This window comes from Urocitellus parryii, chromosome 13 (genome assembly GCF_045843805.1).
Source record: "Urocitellus parryii isolate mUroPar1 chromosome 13, mUroPar1.hap1, whole genome shotgun sequence".
Taxonomy (NCBI): Eukaryota; Metazoa; Chordata; class Mammalia; order Rodentia; family Sciuridae; genus Urocitellus; species Urocitellus parryii.
In genome coordinates, this window is record NC_135543.1 from 57,222,263 (window position 1) to 57,242,386 (window position 20,124).

Here is a 20,124-nt window from a genome sequence, read left to right on the forward strand (position 1 = left end):
GACCCTCTGTATATCTGATGTGCACCCGATTGTCACAGAAATATCATACTCACTCCTCTGCTTAGTTCTCCTCACAGATGGACAAAGAGTATGTGAATACATTTCTTCTTTCAATAAGTGTTATTGATCATTTTCTATTTGCTAGATACCACCATGAAAAGATGATGAAAAATAAATGAGTACTGCCCTCCTGACAATTATAATCTGGTGCAGGGTTTGGCAAATGTTTTCTTGTAAATAGTCTAATAGTGAATATTTTAGCCTTTACAGGTAACTTAGTTCAATCCTCTGATATAACAAAATACCACACACTGGGTAATTTTGTAAATAATAAAAACATACTTCTCAGGGTTTTAAAAACTGGAAATTCCAAGCTCAAGATCGAGGTGCTAGCAGGATAGGTATTTGGTGAGGGCTGCTTTCTGCTTCATAGTTGTCACCTTGTTGCTATGTCCTCCAGCAGAGGAGACAAATTCTGTGTCATTCCGTGATGGAAGAGTAGAAGCATAAAAGGGCCTAACTAGTTCCTCCAGCCTTGTATAAGAGCATTAATCCTATTGATGGAGATAGAACCTTCATAGTCTAATTACTCCCTACAGGTCCCACCCCTTAATACTGTTCTTAATACTGTTAAGTTTCAACCTTAATTTTGGAACATTGCAACAGAGCAGCTAGTCTTGGTGCAAAAGCAGCCAGACATGACTGAACCCATTGGACCTGTGACCTATAAACCTTCATTACAAAGTCAGGCAGTGGGCTTTGGTCCACAGGTCAGTATTGGCAGGGATAGAACACATTTAAATCTACCTGCTGCCCCCATGAATTTATAGCCCAAGCCAGGCCAAGACATGCATGGAATAATCGATCTGAGGTCCCCCATTAACTGGAAACTATGTTGTGGTGACACTGTTGGGGACTGAATAGGACAAGTGTGAATGGGGGAGGAGGAGGCAGTCAGGAAAGAACTATTGGGCAAAAGAAAAGAGTATAATATGGAGTTGAAAGGTATAGTTTGGAGTCCTTGTCCTATCACCTGCTAGCCTGTTGGCCTTGGGTAAGTCATTATCCTTAATAATATCATAATTTCCTAAGAACCATCACCTTTTATAGAAATGAACTGAAATGTCATATGAAGATGGCATTGATTGTTGTCACCTGAAAAAAAAAAATCATGTCTTCACTATTCCTCCTTCTGCTAAGCAGACTAAGTAACTGGTCATTTAAAATGAAAATCAGAATTTTGAAGTCTCAGGTTCCCAATGAATAGTTGCTTATTTATAAAAATATATGCTTTTATATATATATATATATATATATATATATATATATATATATATATATATATGTGTGTGTGTGTGTGTATGTATATATGTATATGTACATACATACACTGGTTATTTATGTAATTCTCTGTAAGGCTTCATCCTATCATATCTCCTAAGATAGCAAACATTTAAACCACCTGCCAAAGTTATTAATGCTTCTAAAATAGAGGGTCCAAATCCTCAGACAGAACCGTTAATCCACTCCAGCAAATCAGGGTGAATTTGATACCAGGTAGGGGATGAAGGAAAACCACTACCTTAGGCTTCAATAGCACAACTGCTCAGGCACCAGCACCGGCCTGCATCTGGGTCAGACCCTGAGGCCTGAGCGGTGTGTCAGTAGGGAGGACGCCCATTCCAGCCCACATTTCCTGCAGTGCTTTCTGCCAGTCTTTTATCATCACCATTTGGCAACTGCTTCACTTAGGCTGTCTGTCTGTCACACTTTACAGCAGTGACAGTAAATCTTGGCTATTGTTAAAATTGTGCAAGGAATATTTAAGGAATGAAAGAAAACAAGGATACTTCCCTAACCATGCTTATGTATATGCCCATAGATGCTTAATGGCTGTTTCTTTATAGGTTTAGAGATTAGTATTATCATCTCACTGTCCCTAAACATGTATGTAATTGCACAAAGGTCAGTGTCACTCACTGGGAAGTCTGCCTCACAGAGTCAAGGCCCTGGGGACAGCACCACTTACCTCCTGTGAGGAATTGGGGATTCCATCAACCTATCTTCAAGATGCTTGTTAGTGCTTTTCAAAGAACATTAAAACGTGCTTGTAATGATCTCGTTCATTGTTTGAACACATTCCAGCAGTGTTCGCATATAAAATGGCGTTAATGGCACTTAAAGTCTGTTTATTGGCTTTTGCTCCTAAGTAAGTTAAACTTTTCCATTATTTACACTGTAGATTTGCTGAGCTAGCCCTTTCCCAATAGAAACTAACACTCTGTCTGCTGTTACCACCACACACACAGACACGGCCCCTATTACTCTCCACAGTTCCTAGCTATAATTAACTCCAAGTTGAAGGCATACACCAAATCTCCAGCTAACGAGGCAGCCTTCTTGCAGCTGGCTCTGAGTTCTGGAGGGCTGACTGCTGAAAAGAATGAGCCAGAATCTGCAGGAGTGTCCCAGGCAGATTCCAGCCTCCTCTTTACTATCATTTATTCAACAGATGCATATTGATCCGCCATGTGTCAGGCACTGTGCCAAAATGAAGTCATTCTTTCCACTAATATTTATAGAGTGCCTATTTCAGACCAGACACAATCCTATGTGTCAGAGACAGAGCAGGGAACAAAATAGCAGACTACTTTGTGGGTATAGTGCTTAACGTTCTTCCAGAGGGGACAGAAAAGTAATCACTTAGTGCATGGTAAAATATGTGTATCACAAAGTGACTCACACAACAGCAAAAGTATAGCAGGGGACGGAGATGGTCTGGGGCGTGAGTTGCATTTCTCATGTTGTGGTCAGGAGGACCTCCCTGAGGAAGGGGACACAATGCCAGCCAGGACTAGAAGCAGGGGAACAAGTGGCCATTCCAGACACAGGCTTTGAGGCAGAAGGAGTGTGGTCAGGATGGCAAGGAGGCCAGTGTTAGCAGAGCAAAGGGAATGAACAGGAAAGTTGTAGGGTTTGTGGACACTGGGGTGAGCACACTACAAACAGCTGACAGAGTCCCTAGCCTCATGAATTTGATAGTCACAGTGCAGCGATTAGGAGAATTAGTAGGATGAAGTAAATGATCCCATACGATTGCACAATTAAATGAAACTGAGGTTCAGGGCACAAAAGAGGCACATGGGATTTTGAGAACTTAAATTGTAGGGGCTGATTTATTCAGGCAGTATGGAAAGGTGACCCTGAAGATGTGACATGGAAGACAACTGAATTAGGGGGATAAAGTAATCCCAACAGTTTGGTAGGCTGAGGCAGGAGGATCACAAGTTCAAAGCCAGCCTTATTTATACCTAGCAACTTAGTAAGGCCCTAAGCCACTTAGCCAGACCCTGTCTCAAAAAAAAAAAAAAAAAAGGCCTAGAGATGCGGCTCAGTGATTGACCACCTCAGGGTTCAATCACTGGTACATTAAAAAAAAAGAAAGAAAGAAAAAAAGGATAAGAACCTGTCACATGAGGGAGCCCTTACATCTGAGGAACTGGACAGAAACCCGGGTAGCTAGAGCTTGGAGGGATTGGAGGTGCAAGTTAGGCAAAGGAAGGAAGGAGAAAAGGAGAATCCAGACCACAGAGCTGTTTAAGACACATTAAGGATTTTAGTCTTTATTATAATTACAAGGAGACCACATTAAGGGATTTCTTGGGAGGAGGAGACTGGGTTGTTAATTAAATTTGCGTTGAAAATTTTTGGTCAGAGGAATAGAAAATGGATCAGAAAAGAACACTAGTTAGGAGATCCTGGGTAGCCCAGGTGAGAAACAATAGTGCTGTGGCTAGAGAAAAGTTATGTTTTAGAGTCAAGAGAAGTAATTGACCAAACTGAAAGATGGATAGGATATGGAGTAAGACAGAGGAGGCAGAGATGACTCCATCTTCCAATTTGCAGAAAGATGATGGATGGACATTTGGATAGATAGCAGATGGAGAATGCCATTTGCTCAGGTGGGCAACACTGGAAGGAAGCAGATTTGAAGAGGATCTCAGGGGTGAGCTTTCAGTTAGCAGTAGTATGGAAAGCTTAGGGGTTTAAGTTGGGGACATTTTGAAGCCTTTGAATGAATTGCCAATAGATGGTTACATAAAATGCTCTGGGATTTATAAGAGAAGGGTCTTGTCCTGGATATATAAGTAAATCATGGGGCAGATAGGTGGCTGGGGAAGCCTTTGGCATGATGAGATTGTCTGCAAAGAAAAATATAAAAGGCATAGAGGGCCCAGGACCAATCCAGAGAAGCTGTAATAATAGACATATGGAGATGAAACTTCTCAGCCTGTAAACATGAACATTGTGTTGTGCATAAATGGGGGTGTTAATGATGTCCTGTTGGTAGACCTAGTATTGTGGAGACTGGGGTAGTGGCAAGGACAGAACCAAGTGTGGCATTAGCTAGGAAGGGGAGAGAGGGCCCCTTCTGAGTTTGGATGTCATCTTCACTGGGGCACTCCAGGCATCCCTGTGTAGTTTTCCAATAATGAGAAAACTAAGAGGGCTCTGAAAACTTTCCACCTAATCTGTCCCTCCAGCTTCTTTTAATCAATAGACCAATCTTGGTGGCTTGCATTGAAGACTTCACGTTTTTTGTATTGGATTTTGTTTTGTAGCAAAGTTCTCTCTGTTAATTAAGTAACTCCTACAGTGCCTCTTCTTTCTTTTCCTTCCTCTTCTCCTCCCCCTCCCTCTTCCTTTCTCTCTTCTCTTCCCCAAACCCCTCCTCTGGAATCTACAATTGTCCTGATCTGGCTTAGCTGTAAAAACCAGAGCTATGGGAAAGGAGGGAACAAGAATTTAGTTGGACGAGATTGAATTGGCAGGGAGAGCTTTGGCATTAAATTCTGGTAGACAAGGCAAGGAAGAAATAGCTTGACACAATTCGTTCAGGAATGTAGAGTAGTGTCTAGAAAAATCAGGAGCAATAAGAGTCAAGGATCCCTGCCAGGATTCTGAACAGTGAAGAGTAAGAGTCCCTTAACAGAGAGACTAGGTAAACAAGGAGCCAGAAACAAAGCAAGAAAACCAACAGACACTGATTCTTCTGCAGAGCCCCCTACCATTAACATGGGTCCCATTTTTGCTCCTTGCTCAGAGCCTGTGTTGTAGCGACAAATGAGGAAAGACACCAAAGATAGCAGGAAACAGTTTTATTTGACTGCAGCCAGGTTCAGAGGGCACAGCTTTTGCTGTAATCAGTTAATCCTTTGAACCCCAAGTTCAGGTAGTTTCAGAATTTTATACCTAGCATGTAAGGGGAGGGGCAAAGAAGTTCACAGTCTGCAGAAGTTCACATAAAGGCAGGTTTTTCTTTCACTGTTCTGGGCAAGTTAACCCTTCAAGGACAACACCTGAGAAGGGGAGAGCTTCTTCTCTCTTTTCTTTCCTCCCCCTGCCAGCTGTTACCATGGAGCCCAAATGGTAATTTCTTTTATCTTAAAAATGTAGACATCCCTGTGAAGCTCAAGGCCAGAGGCCTTGTTTACACATTTCTACAAAGTACTATACTGGATACATATTTATAAAAAACTAGTAAGGGGGTGTCCAGTGCCTGGAGTGCTGATTTCTTCCCAGCCAGTGGCCAAGTAAGATGGGTCAACACAAAAATAGGAAGTTCACCTACATGGAACTCTTTTGTAGAGACTCGTTTGCTGACAGTCCTAAAATCAGCCAGGGGAAGATTTCTGGAGAAGCCCAGTTAAGACTTTTCTGTGGAGAAAGGGGGTGCCACTACATCTGTGTGGCTGGACTTGAGGCTCCTTTGGGAACTAATAGGGTTCAATGCCAAAGGTTAGGATGCCAAGCACTTCCTACTGGTCATGGTCACCTAGCTTTTCTGCATCTTGTACCTTGAAACAAGTGCAGTAGCATCCTTGGCGATATGTAACTACAAAAGGAGCAAAGCCATTCTTGGCAGCATCAGTGAAGACTAATTTTGAGTCTTCTCTCAGAGGCCAATGTTACTTAGATTGCTGTGACTCCATTTTACCTTAACTATGTCATCAGTATTTAGCAGAAAGAGAGAATTGCTGGAGACGAAAGATTATCAGTGATGTACTCCATTTCTGTCCCTGGGGGTATACCTAATTACACGAAAGTTAAAATTGCAAGACCATTACCAATATTGTTATGTTTAATATGGAAGTATGAAAATATTTGAAGCTGCTGAGGGGTATTTTTAATATAATGTTACTTATAAAAAAGTAACATTAAAAAGTGTGTAAGTACCATGTTTTATTTTTATTTTTATGGGTTTTTTTTTGGGGGGGTGGGTACTGAGGATTGAACTCAGGAGCACTCAACCACTGAGCCACATCCCAGTTCTGTTTTGTATTTTACTTAGAGACAGGGTCTCACCGAGTTGCTTAGCACCTTGCTATTGTCAAGGCTGGCTTTGTAACCAGCAATCCTCCAGTCTCAGCATACCATGTTTCAGAGACTTAGGACAGAGAATTTTTATTTTCCTAATTACCCAAGAGTTTTCTGAAACATTTTTCTTTGTCATTGATGCATAATAATTGTACATATTTGTGGGGTACACATGATAATTCAATAATACTTCTTAAAAGATAGGTTTTTCAAAAAAATCACTATTCACTTATTCAAAAAAATATTTAAGAGAGAACCTACTATGTTCTAGGCCTTAATATAGTGATCAAAAAAGGAAAATATATGTCTTTCCAGGCTTTTAATACTTTCCCTTTCAAAAGACTTTCAATGAAATAACTGTCCTGGATAGTATTTGTACAATTACAGCACTTATACAGTACTATCTGTGTGTCAGATATTTTTCTTGGCAATTTGTGTTTTCATTAATCCTTGAAACAGCTAAATTTCAGGTAAATTCTGCTATCCTTTCTCTAAATAAGGTGACCAATAGCAAAAGAGGAAATTTAGAAGGTGTGTGATATTCTTTGTTTTTCTGCTAGTCAGTTTTTCATTCCTGTAACAAAATCCCTGAAATAAATCTACTTAACTGAGTCAAATGGTGGTTCTATTCCCAGTTTTCCAAGGAATCTCCATACTGCTTTACATATTCGCTGCAACAATTTGCAGTCCAACCAGCAATGGAATGTACCTTTATCCCCATATCTTCACCAACACTTATTGTTGTTTGTCTTCATAATAACTGCCTTTCTGACTGGAGTTAGATGAAATCTTAGAGTAGTTTTGATTTGCATTTCTCTAATTGCTAGAGATGATGAACATTTTTTCATATATTTGTTAATTGATTGTATATCCTCTTCTGAGAAGTGTCTGTTCATGTCCTTGGCTCATTTACTAATTGTGTTATTTGTTTTTTCAATGCTTAGCTTTTTTTGTTCTTTATATACCCCAGAGATTAGTGCTCTATCTGATGTGTAAGGAGTGAAAATTTGCTTCCAATATATAGGCTCTCTATTCAACTCAAAGATTGTTTCTTTTGCTGAGAAGAAACTTTTTAGTTTGATTCCATCCCATTTATTGATTCTTGGTTTTAATTCTTGCGCTATAGGAGTCTTATTATGGAAGTTGGGGCTACTCCCACATGATGAAGATTAAGGCCTACTTACTCTTTTATTAGATGAAGAGTCTCTGGTTTAAATCCTAAGTCCTTGATTCACTTTGAATTGAGTTTTGTGCATGGTGAGAGATAGGGGTTTAATTTCATTTTGTTGCATATGGATTTCCTGTTTTCCCAGCATCATTTGTAGAAGAGTCTATCTTTTCTCCAGTGCATGTTTTTGGTGCCTTTGTCTAATATAAGATAATTGTAATTTTGTGGGTTAGCTCTGTGTCCTCTATTCTGTTCCATTGTTCTACCAGTCTGTTTTGGTGCCAATACCATGCTGTTTTTGTTACTATTGCTCTGTGGTATAGTTTAAGGTCTGGTATAGTGATGTCACCTACTTCACTCTTCCTGATAAGGATTGCTTTAGCTATTCTGGGTCTCTTATTTTTCCAGATGAATTTCATGATTGCCTTTTCTATTTCTATGAGGATGCCATTGGGATTTTAATCAGAATTGCATTAAATCTGCAAAGTGCTTTTGGTAGTATGGTCATTTTGATAATATTAATTCTGCCTATCCAAGAGCAAGGTAGATCTTTCCATCTTCTAAGGTCTTCTTTGACTTCTTTCTTTAGGGTTCTTTAGTTTTCATTATATAGATCTTTCACCTCTTTCATTAAGTTGATTCCCAAGTATTTTTTTTGAGGCTATTGTAAATAGGGTAGTTTTCCTCAGTTCCCTTTCTGAGGTCTTGTCACTGATGTACAGGAATGCCTTTGACTTGTGGGTGTTGATTTTATATCCTGCTACTTTGCTGAATTCATTTAGTAGTTCTAGAAGTTTTAAGGTGTAGTTTTCTGGGTCCTCGGTCTATATTCAAAGGACTTAAAAACAGCATACTACAGGAACATAGCCACATCAAAGTTTATAATATCACAATTCACAATAGCTAAACTGTGAAACCAACCTAGATGCCCCTCAGTAGATGAATGGATTAAAAAACATAGCATATACACACAATGGAACATTACTCAGCAATAAAAGAGAATAAAATCATGGCATTTGCAGATAAATGGATGGCATTGGAGAAAATAATGCTAAGTGAAGTTAGCCAATCCCCAAAAAGCAAATGCCAAATGTTTTCTCTGATATAAGGAGGCTGACCCATAATGGGAGGGGGAGCATGGGAGGAATAGAGGAACACTAGATAGGGCAGAGGGGTGGGAGGGGAAGGAAGGGGGCAGGGCTTTAGCAATGATGGTGGAATGTGATAGACATCATTATCCAAAGTACATGTATGAAGATATGAATTGGTGTGAACATACTTTATATACAAACAGAGATATGAAAAGTTGTGTTCTATAAGTGTAATAAGAATTGTAATGCATTCCACTGTCACGTATTTAAAAAATAAAATCAATTAAATATTTTTTAAAAACCTAAAAAATAAAAAAATAAAGAAATCTATTTAAGAAGAGGAAAAGTTTATATTGGCCCAGGTTAAGAGGTTTTAGTCCATAATTGAGCATATAATTGAGGAAGGTATACAGTAGAACAAACTGCTGAACTTTGGTGACCAGGAAGTAGCTCAGTGGTAGATCACTTACCTAATATATATGAGGCACTAGGTTTGATCCCCAGTACTGCAAAATAGAGATCACACACAAACTGTGGAAATCCATATACATGGATGATCTCGATGTCATAGGGGTATATTCCAAGTCTTGGAGAATCCTGACCATTTGCTTTAGTTAATAGTTGTTTTCTTTTTCCTTGGCAGATGATCATTCCCGGGCTAGAGACAATAGAAGAAGACTTCAACTCAGACTATATCAATGGAAATTATATCAAAGTATGTATTTTGAAACTCTCAGTGAACTCAGCCATCCTAACACATACAGATTGTGTGTCTGCTATGACATGGGCAGACAAACTTCAGATACAAACTAAAAACAAATGTATTAATGTTGCCCCATGCCCCATACAACTTCACAGTAACTACACAGTCACTCCTTTTCTCAAATCAGCCTGTTCCTTGGTGAATTTCTCTTCCATTCTGTATACTGTCCCATGCTTACATAAACTAAGAATTTTTTTTTCCTTTCATTTTTTTTGTCAACAACTTGTAATTATTTGACATTTTTTTAAAAAAATTGTTTGCATATTAATGGAACAAATCTCTCTAATTCCTAATGCAGTGATTTGCAATCTCTTATCATCTGTGCACTTTTAAAGTTGCCTCAAAGTAGTCTGCAGCTGTTCACCAGGACTTCCAGCGCAAGCAAGACGTGTCATTAAATATGTAGGCTGTTTAATTATTGAAGATGGCTTCTTTGTTAATTTTGCATTATGTTAATTTAATGTTTTACAGTAGGATAAATTCTTTAGGAGACAGCCTGTTTTCAGTTGAAATGAGTGAAATCAAAAAGTAGCCTGAAAAAAATCAAGGGAAGGTTGGGATTCCCAAGTCTACATTAAACAGATTTCAGCTTCTTTGTGGTTCCAAAGATGTACTCTGTGCATAGCCATCACCTTATTTTTAAGTCCATCAGGAACAGGTTTTACCCATCATATGCAGGCTCAGCAACCCTAATCCTCAAATCCAAAACATTCCAAAATCTGCTGTCTTTTGAGCCCTTATACAACTCCACAGGTTGAAAATTTCATATTTGACTTCATATGACAGGTAATACCCAAAAATCAGCACTCAGAACCCAATTTGTTCGGTATCCCCAAGGGAAAAAAAAAGACTCTCCTGTCCCCTTCAATTGTGATGCATGAACTTCACTTCATGTTAAAAAAAAAAAGAAAAAAAACAAAAGTGTTTGAAATACTGAATAAAATACTTCAGGCTATATGTATTATGTATATAGGAATCAAATGAATTTCATGTTTAGACTTCTATTGTCCCTAGATATCTTATTATGTATACATAAATATGCCAAAATTGGAAGCACTTCTGGTCCCAACATTCCTGGTAAGGGATGCTTAACCTTCATATGGATTCTTTTATATTCTGGGAATGAATAGGACTTGGGTGCTACTAAAAGTAACTAGCACCATAACCTCTAGTTGTTTTCTAAAAATAATATATGAATGTTATTTTTAGCTCTAATTGGAAAAGGTTGACATTTTAGTTATAGCTTGACAAATTCAGGTATAGATTTGTGGGTGGAGCTGGAGGGTCATTATTGAAAGAGTAATTCATATCTTATTCATCAAACAACCTTACACCATTTTGATAGTGGCCAAAATAATACTCACGCCAGTTCTGATTATTTTAAAATCAGAATTTCTTCATAAGCTTAATTGTACTTATTACTCTGTTCATGGGAGTAAAAAGAGATGTCCAAAACCTGTCACTCTTCTCCCCACGGCCTCATAATGTAGAAGCTGAAAAATGAAATGTCTTCTCCAGTTCCCCTCACCACCAGGTCAACTCACTATAACATACCTTCCCCTGGGGCTTCCAGTGAACACTGTTCACCTTCTAGTCCCAGCTCCTGTGGTCTCTGTTGGGTCCTCAGCATAGAGCACATTGTCCTAGTCACCTGGAATATGTCTGAAATATATTGAACACTTAAGTGTTTGATGAGTCATTGACTGAAGGAGTCTATAGGATCAGAGTAGGCATCTAGAAGAGGTCACTCGAACTGAGCTTGAAACAGTGGGTGGGTAGAGATACAGGAGAGAAAACCTTCTAGCTCAAGGAAATAATATGAGCAAGACTATATAAATAATTAAAATACCTGATGAATGAGTGTTAATTTTATTTTAACAGAGAGGAGAATAATTACTCAAGGACCTCTTTATTCACTTGGTCATTCAAATCTCATTGAGCACCTGTGATGTGTTGGTTACTTAATGGGCACTAGAGCTATAGCTGTGAACAATTCAGATTTAAAACAACTAGCTCAATGAGGTGGGGTGTGTGAATAACCTCAATTAAACCAGCTGAAAGAGGTGGTGCACTCCAAGTTCAAATTTCAAAAGAGAGCTTTATTTACCTGGTCAGGGACTATCATCCACTGCAGAGACTCAAGCTCTGTGGGAGGACAGCAGCTTCCTGGTCCATCCAAAGAGAATATAAGCACAAAAACCACCACTCAGTGACTTGCTTATCATGATGTAAGCTAGCCAATCACAGAAATTAAAACAATAATAAGTGGGACCTGTGGGCTGCAGGCAGGACTGGAATTTTCCAGTCAGCAAGCAAGTGATAAACAGAAGCTTTTTTAAGCATTAGCTTTGCAGTTCAGTTGACCACAGTCCTGGGTTCAAGCAGGTGATAGACAGTGGCATCCTGAATTTGGGCAGGGGTCATCAGGGTGAAAATCTACTTCAAAGTCATGTAGACACAAAAGGGCATTCAAACCCAATGACCATCGTTGCATCCTAAGTAGGGTATAATTGGTGGGGTACAAAGTACAGAAAGACAATTTTTTAATAAGACAACAGCTTTCATTTCAGTTTCTCAGAAACAGCTCTTGTAATATTTTTTCTATAGAAGGCAGCAAAATGGATTCTCAGGCCTTTCTATGACAGTTCTTGCTTTATAATTGTCTTATCTCACTTATCAAAGTCTTATATTTATAATCTATATTTCTAGTAATCTATAACCTATAACTTACACTCTTATTGATTATATTTATCAGCTCACACCACTATAGTGTGTATCTATAATCCCAGTTATTCAGGAGGCTATGTCTGGAGGATCACAAGTTCAAGGCCAGCTTCATCAACTTTGCAAGACCCTGTTTCAAAATAAAAAAATAAAAAGGACTGGGTGTGTAACTCAGTGGTAGAGTGCTCCTGGGTTCAATCCCCAGTACCACAAAAGCAAAAACAACAACAAATATAACCTGCTGGACATGGTGGTGCACACTTGTAATCGTAGTGGCTCAGGAGGCTGATCAAAAAATTAAAGCCAGCCTCAGCCACTTAGCAAGGACCTACCTAAGAAACTTAGTGAGACCCTGTGTCTAAATATAAAAGAATAAAAAAACAAGAAGGGCTGGTAATGCGGCTCAGTGGTAAAGCACCCCAAAATAATAATAACAAGAACACTAATAGTAATAACATTCTGATCTAATGGGGCTGAAGTTCTAATTGGAAGAAATGACAATAAGTAAAACGAGTTAATTCTGTGTGGTATGTTAGAAGGTAGTGTGTACTATGGGGAAACTAAAGCCATTAGGAGACGTAGGAGTGTTAGGCTTGGAGGTGAACTGCAGTCAGTGTGAAGATGACATTGGACAAAAGCATATGAGGGGTGGATCCATGTAGATATCAGGGAAAATCAGTCTGAGCAAAAGGCTTGTTATAGAGCTTACCTAACAAACCTGAAGAAAAACGAGCAGCAGGTGTTGGTGGAGTGGTGTGTGGGGCGACTGGGGAATAAGGAGGAAATGAAGCAAGAGGCCATGGAGCCAAGTAATAGAAACGATGGCAAGACCTCTGGCTTTCAGTGTGCAAGATGGGAGTGATTTGATGGATCTGAGCAGAGGTCTGACTGCAGAGAGGAGAAAAAACTGTAGGTGGGTAGGAGCCGGAGCAAGGAGACCTGCTAGATGACTGTGGAAGTAATCCAAAGGGAGTGGACAGGGAGAAATGGGATCCTGGGTCTATATTGAGGGCTGAGCCCATGGGATTTGCTGGCAGATTGGCCAAGGGTGTGTGAGGTAGAAAGGGGTCAGGAATTCCTGTAAGAGGTGGGATTGCTGGTTTCTCAGAAGTCTGTGGGTGGAGCAGGTTTGGGTAGGTCTTAGAGAAGAAATGAGTTCAATTTTACACATGTTAAGATGTAATAGACATTAGACATCGACATGGAGTGTTCATCAGGTAACTGATCCACATCCAGATTTCAAGGAAAAGATCTGGTTTAGAAATAAGAATATAGAATTCATTAGGATCGGATGGTATTGAAGGCCATGAGACAGGATCAGATGACCAGGAGAGTGAGGGTAGACAAAGGAAAACCCAAGAACTAGACATTCCAACATCAAGGGGAAAGGAAGAACCTTCCAGCAAAATAGAATACAAGTGGCCAGGGAGGAAGGATGGAGGAAAACCAGCAGAGTCCTGTCCTGGAAGCAAGAGAAGGAAGTATTTTAAGGGGATCCTTAGTATTCATGCAACTGATGGGTCAAGTAGATGAGGACTGGGAAATGACCATGATGTTTAGGAACATAGTCCATTTCTGGATGGTGCATGCCTGCAGTCTATCAGATGTGTCTTTCCTATCTGCTAGACACCTTGCTAGGCATTGGACATAGAGAGTGAATAAGTCAGACGGAGTACTTGCCTTGTGGGACTTTGTCAGCTACTGGGAAATGAGTGTCTATATAGGTAACGATTCTGTAATTTGAAATATACAGCCAGTGAGATGTATAAAAGAAATATTGGCTTTTGTTTTTCATTGTTGTGTTTTTTGTTTTTACAACACTAATTTTACAGGTACAACTTCAAGTTGTCTGAGAAATCCGTATACTCTCCAAGTTTTTTTTTTTTCTGTATTCCAGCTAACTTTGGGCATAGAACTTGGGGTCTGAAATGGAAAGCATTAGGTCCATGATGATATAATATGTTCCTGGGTATAATGTTCTCTGACTTGGCTCTGTCTTTCCCAAATACCTATCCTACAATTTCTTTGCTACCTGCTTTCTTTGGCCCCAGCTTTCATCTTACTTGTTTCTTACATGGTCTCGATACAAGGAAGAGGTCTTGCAGAATTTCTGTTTCTTGAAATTCCTGGTCCTTTGTACAGCATCATGCCATGGTACTAACAGTGTTTAAGAATGGTTTTGAATATTAGTATTGATGGAACTGTCTATTCTACCATAATGGACTATGTGTTAAGCCCTTGGCACATTGCCAGTAACATCCCAAACACAAATGAAATTCTATTGCACACTCCCAGTCTGTTTGCATCTGAATAAGAGTGGTGGTCATTTTTTCCCCCAGGGATCCATTGTTAGTGTTTATTGTTCATTCATCATCTCATAGATAATATATAATTAAGTCACTCATACCTCCTGTGCAAGCATCAGAACAGTTATATTTCTGCACCTTCACTTATTAAGAGAAACTCAGTGGTCCGTGGCCTGGCTAATTTAACTTTCAAGTGAAACAGCTGTTGAGGTTTGTATATGCAAATCATTTCCGAAGACTTAGCATGTGACTTCTGTGCTAGATGATCTGCTTAGCCTCCAAATGTCTTTCTTCCCCTGTGCCATGAAGTCAATAATGGCTCCTGCCAAAGGGACTTTGCTGGCCAAGTGCAAGCTCTCCTGTAGGCTGCCCAGTGTGCCCCAGCACATGGCAGGCCCCACGTAGGAGTTGCCAGGATCTCAGAAAGCGCACACCTGGCTCAGGCTCAAGTGCTTGAACCTGGGACTGAACAGGGACTTCTGAGTTCAGTCCCAGGCACTTTCTGGACCTGAACTAAATTAATGAGTGCCTTTAGAGGAACCCATTGTTAGTTCTTTGAAATTCATTCTCATGGCTTTCAAAGTGTCCTAAAATAGGCATCATAACACTTGACTTAATAAATTTGATGATAATTTGAAATTAGTGTTTTTATAAATACAAATGAAAATTCAATTGTAAAATACACAAAAAAATTCTGAGCTGCTTGTCTTGGTTAAAAATTCATGTTTTCACAGGTAGCATGAAAATAAAAATTAAACTCCTTTTGAATTTTCAAAACCAAGGACTTGTAGATTAATATAACTAAACAGTCAGCTAGATTTGAAACCCCCAAATCTATGTATAACCCCTCACTTGGTTTCCCTTAGTTGAGTGTCTCCATAAGGGAGATTATTCTTTGGAAAAAAGTACCATTAGAGAAGTCACTTTCTGCAGAATTAATTTGAATGATACTTAATGGTCAGTGGCCCTCTTCAGTGGTATCAACCTGTCAGGTGTTAATGAGCAAATACATTTTAGGCAACTATGGAACAGCAAATGCAGTCCATTTGTAGGGCTACTTATCTGCCCTAAATGGAGAAGGTCATGCCTAATGCCCTGTTTACCAGACCATGGTGGCCTCCCTTTCGTGCAGACTGGGCTAGAGATCAGAATTCTCAAACATCACTGTTGTTGGTTCAGGGAGAGGCAAAAAATGAATATTTTTATCCTAACATTCATTCAAGGCGGTATGCTGCATATTCAGACCACCATGCTCAGATCAGAAAGCTAGCCTCTCTTGTCTAGTATATGCTGCAAGCATAATGCTACCAATGGCCTCAGATGGCCAGCCATAAGTGATAGCCGATAACCTACAGTGATTGGTGTGGAGAGGTAAAATTTGTTCATGAGTCATCTTCATTTAAAAAAAAAAAAACACAAACATCTCATTCTAAGAAGTCAACTAAATAGATGATAAGGATTAATAGGAAATGCCATTTTTATTTTATGTGTTCTTTTTAGTTATACATGATAATAGAGTATATTTTGACATATAAACATGGAGTACGTCTGATTCCAATTAGGATCGCAACCTTGTGGTTGTACGTGATGTTGAGATCACTGTGTTGTTGAGATCACATATGTACTCAAGGAAAGTTATGGTAGAATCATCCCACTGTCATTCCTGTCCCCTTCCAACCCCTACATTTCCCTTTGTCTAATCCACTGAACTTCTATTCTCCCTGCCTCTTGAGTGTTAGCATCCACATAAGGACGATGACATTTTAAACACTGTCCTCACTCTTTTATCCCTCTGTTTTGTTCTGAGATAGTTCTTTAAAATCTATTCAAGCCAGAACCTGTGAAACTACATGAATGGTCCAATTTTCTCACAACCAGTTTTATTCCCAAGAGATAGTAATACACAGATTTCCCTTTCATACAGAGGCCACATTATAAATTTATGTATTGAGTCTCTTCTGCCCAGCTCCCTCACATTCATTGACTTTTCTACCAGTAACTGATTTGGACCTTTGATGATAAAGGTAATGTTCCTGCAAATTAAAGGGATCCTATTTAAGCAAGATATGGTGCTTTTTCAGTATTTTTTTCCTATCTGTCTTCTGTTTAATTATTTTCATGTGGCAGCTAATATATTGATGGTCTAATATGAACTTCATCATGTATGATTGACTGGACATTAATGCAATTGTAACATTCAAGATTTAGGATTAGCAAAACAAGTTATCAAAGGAGAGGAATTAGTATCTATTGCCATATGCTTAAAGCCAGGACAGAGCTAGAATTTCAAAACCAGGGCTCACATCAAGGGCCAGAAGAGCATGCAGGTGGGTATTCTAGCCCAGAACTGATCATAGTTCACAATCAAAATACAACCCACAGAGACAGTGTTGGATGCAAGCTGGATGAAGAACATTAAGAAGCACTTCTCCACACTGATTGCAGAGAGCACCTGCTGGCCTCATGGTGGGCAGCCAAGTGGGCCTGGAGAAATGTTCTTTTTAGTGTCTCATTTCATTTATTAAACTAACTTCAATAGAGTTTGGCTTTAGATAACTCAGAAAAGGCAGTTGTGAAAGAAGATGTTGCAGGTCTCTGGCACATGTGACTGTGTGGGTTACACATGTGGAGTCCTTCTTCACTTCTACTTATATGTGTTCCCTGGCATCAGTATTTTTTATTTATTTTACTCTTAAATTTTTTAAATGTTATCATTTTTAATTGACACAAATTAATTGTAAACATTTGTGGGAGGTACAGTATGACCCTTTAATACATGCAAACAGTGTGTAATGATCAGTTCAGGGTAAAATGGCACATGTGTCACCTCAGACATGTATCATTTCTTTATGTTGGGAACATTTAAAATCCTTCCACTAGCTATCTTGAAATACTCAATTGTTGTCAACCATAGTTATCCTACTGTGATATGGGAAATTAGAAGTTAATCCTCTGGGGCTGGGGTCACAGCTCAGTATTAGAGTGCTTTTTGCATGAGACCCTGGGTTCCACCCCAGCACAACCACCACAAAAACAAAAACAACAACAAAAAAAACCAAGGTTATTCTAATCCAACCACACCCCATACTTCTTCCTTGTCAGCAAGGCTTTTCCAGAGTCATTTATGCACTAAAAATCCCCTTAAAAAGAGAATCATGCCTAACACTCCCAGTCCTGTCTATTACAAGCTGACCCCTCAAAACCACATGGTTAGTTTCTAATAAAATGGATCTAGGATCATCCCCTTTCAAGATATAATACCTTTTATTGCAACACTAAAGCAGAAAATTTTCTTTCATATAGCCCTATTATAAAATGTGTTTTAGCCACTAAGCCACCTCCCCTGCAGCACCCTTTATTTTTAGAGTGTTATGGTTATACATAGTAGTTGGGTTCATCCCAACAAACTCATACAGGCATAGAAGTCTATTTCAGTTCATGAACCCCCTTTTTCTTCCCATCTCCCCCCTTCCCCTTCTTCTTCTACACTACTAGATTTCCTTTCACTGGTCTGTTAATTTTATTTGATTGGATCCTTGTGTAATCTTATCCTTCACTCCACCTTTCCTTTATTTTACTCTAGCTTCTGCCTATGAGAAAAAACATTTGACCTTTGTGTTTCTGACTTTGGTTAGTTTCATTTAGGTGGATATTCTCTATTTCCATCTATTTACTGGCAAATGCCATAATTTCATTCTTTTTAATGGCTGAGTAGTACCCCATTGTATGTACCTGTGTGTGTGTGTGTGTGTGTGTGTGTGTGTACACATGTACTACAGTTTCTTAATCCATTCAAACATTTGGGTTGATTCCATAATTTGGTAATGAATTGTACTGCTGTAAATATTGATATGGCCGTGTCACCATAGTAGACCAATTTTATGGTGGTTCCATCCTTGGTTTTTTGAGGAATCTCCAAACTGCTTTCCAAAGTGGTTGTACTAGTCTCTCATCCCACCAACAATCTACAAGTGTTCCTTTCTCCCCACAATCTCGCCAGCATTTATTGTTCTTTATATTCTTGATCATTGCCATTCTAACTAGAGTGAGATGCAATCTTAGTGTAGTTTTAATTTACATGTCCCTAATTGCTAGAGATGTTGAACATTTTTTTTAGTTTATTGGCCTTTTGTATTTTTTTCTATTGCAAAGTTTCTCTTTAGTTTTCTTTAATTAAAATCATTTTACAAGTCCTAACTGTAACTACAGATAATTAATATCCCCACCTTTGACTCCAAATTTTCCATTTATTGATTGGGTTATTTGGATTTTTGGTGTTAAGTTTTTGAGCTCTTTGTACATTATGGATATTAATCCCTTACTGGAGGAATAGCTGTCCAAGAATTTCTCCCCTTCTGTAGGCTCTCTCTTTGCCCCCTTAATCATTTCCTTAGCTCTGCAGAAGCTTTTTAGTTTGATGGCATACCACTTATTGATTGTTGGTTTTATTTCTTGTGCTTTGGGGTCTTGTTAAGGAAGTCTGTGCCAGCACCTTTTTGATAGAGTACTGATCCTATGTGTTTTTTCCAGTAGTTATAAAGTTTCTGGTCTAATACCTAAGACTTTGATCCATTTTGACTTGAGTTTTGTTCAGGATGAAAGATAGGGTTCTAATTTCACTTTTCTACTCATAGCTCTCCACTTTTCCCAGCACCATTTGTTTAAAAGGTTGTCTTTTCTCCAAGATAGAATTTTAGTGCCCTTGTCCAATATGAGACAGTTTTAGGTTTGTTGGCCCAACCCTTTTTAAATATTTTTACATTGGGGCAGGATCTTGCTAAGTTGCTGAGGTTGGCTTTGAATTTGTGATCCTCTTGCCTCAGCCTTTCCAGCTTCTGGGATTACAGGTGTGTGCCACCACACCCAGGGTAAAATGCCTCTTTTAATTAAAGTCATTTTACAAGTCCTAACTGTAACTACAGACCATTAATATCCCCACCTTTGACTCTTCCTGAGTACAAGTATGATGCCCACGTCATCACTTCTCTTTTTTTTTTCCTGAATTGTGCCAATTTGACAGCATTAGTCAGTCAGTTAGGGATCTTAGCCTGGCTCTTGCTATGTGGAGTCTCTTGTCTCCATCAAGGGGTCTGCTCTGTGCAGGACCCTTAGGCAGCCCTGGAAACAGGTGTTCAGATGCCCATGTGAGAACACGGAAATCCCTATACCCAAGCCTCATGCTTTCTATGGGACTGGCCAGTCTTGAGTTCTCTGGCCCAGTGGTTCCTCACCTTTAGGAGACACAGAACTTCTTTGAATAACTGATGTGATTTAAGATCCTCTCCTCAGAAAGAAAATTTCATACATACACATGTTCATGACATATTAATTTGAGATGCTTCATGGACACTACCCCCACAGTCCTATTCATTAATTATCTCAGGTATCACTTCACTTCATTCTAAAGCTTAAATCTGTTTTAGGAGTAGGACAGGAAACCCAAACTTAATTAACTTTAAAAAAAAATGGAGGCGGACCTGCCACTCACCAGCAGAGCAGGTCCAGCGGCCTGCTGAGGGGCAGGCCCGCCCCCTCCCTCCGTGCCTGCAAGTTAGGCGGAACTCTGACCACCGGCACATCAGGCCCAGCGGCCTGCTGAAGGGCGGAGCCGCCCCCTCCCCCCGCACCTGCAAGGTAGGCGGACCTGCGACCCACCAGCAGGTCAGGCCCAGCAACCTGCAGAGTGACAGAGCT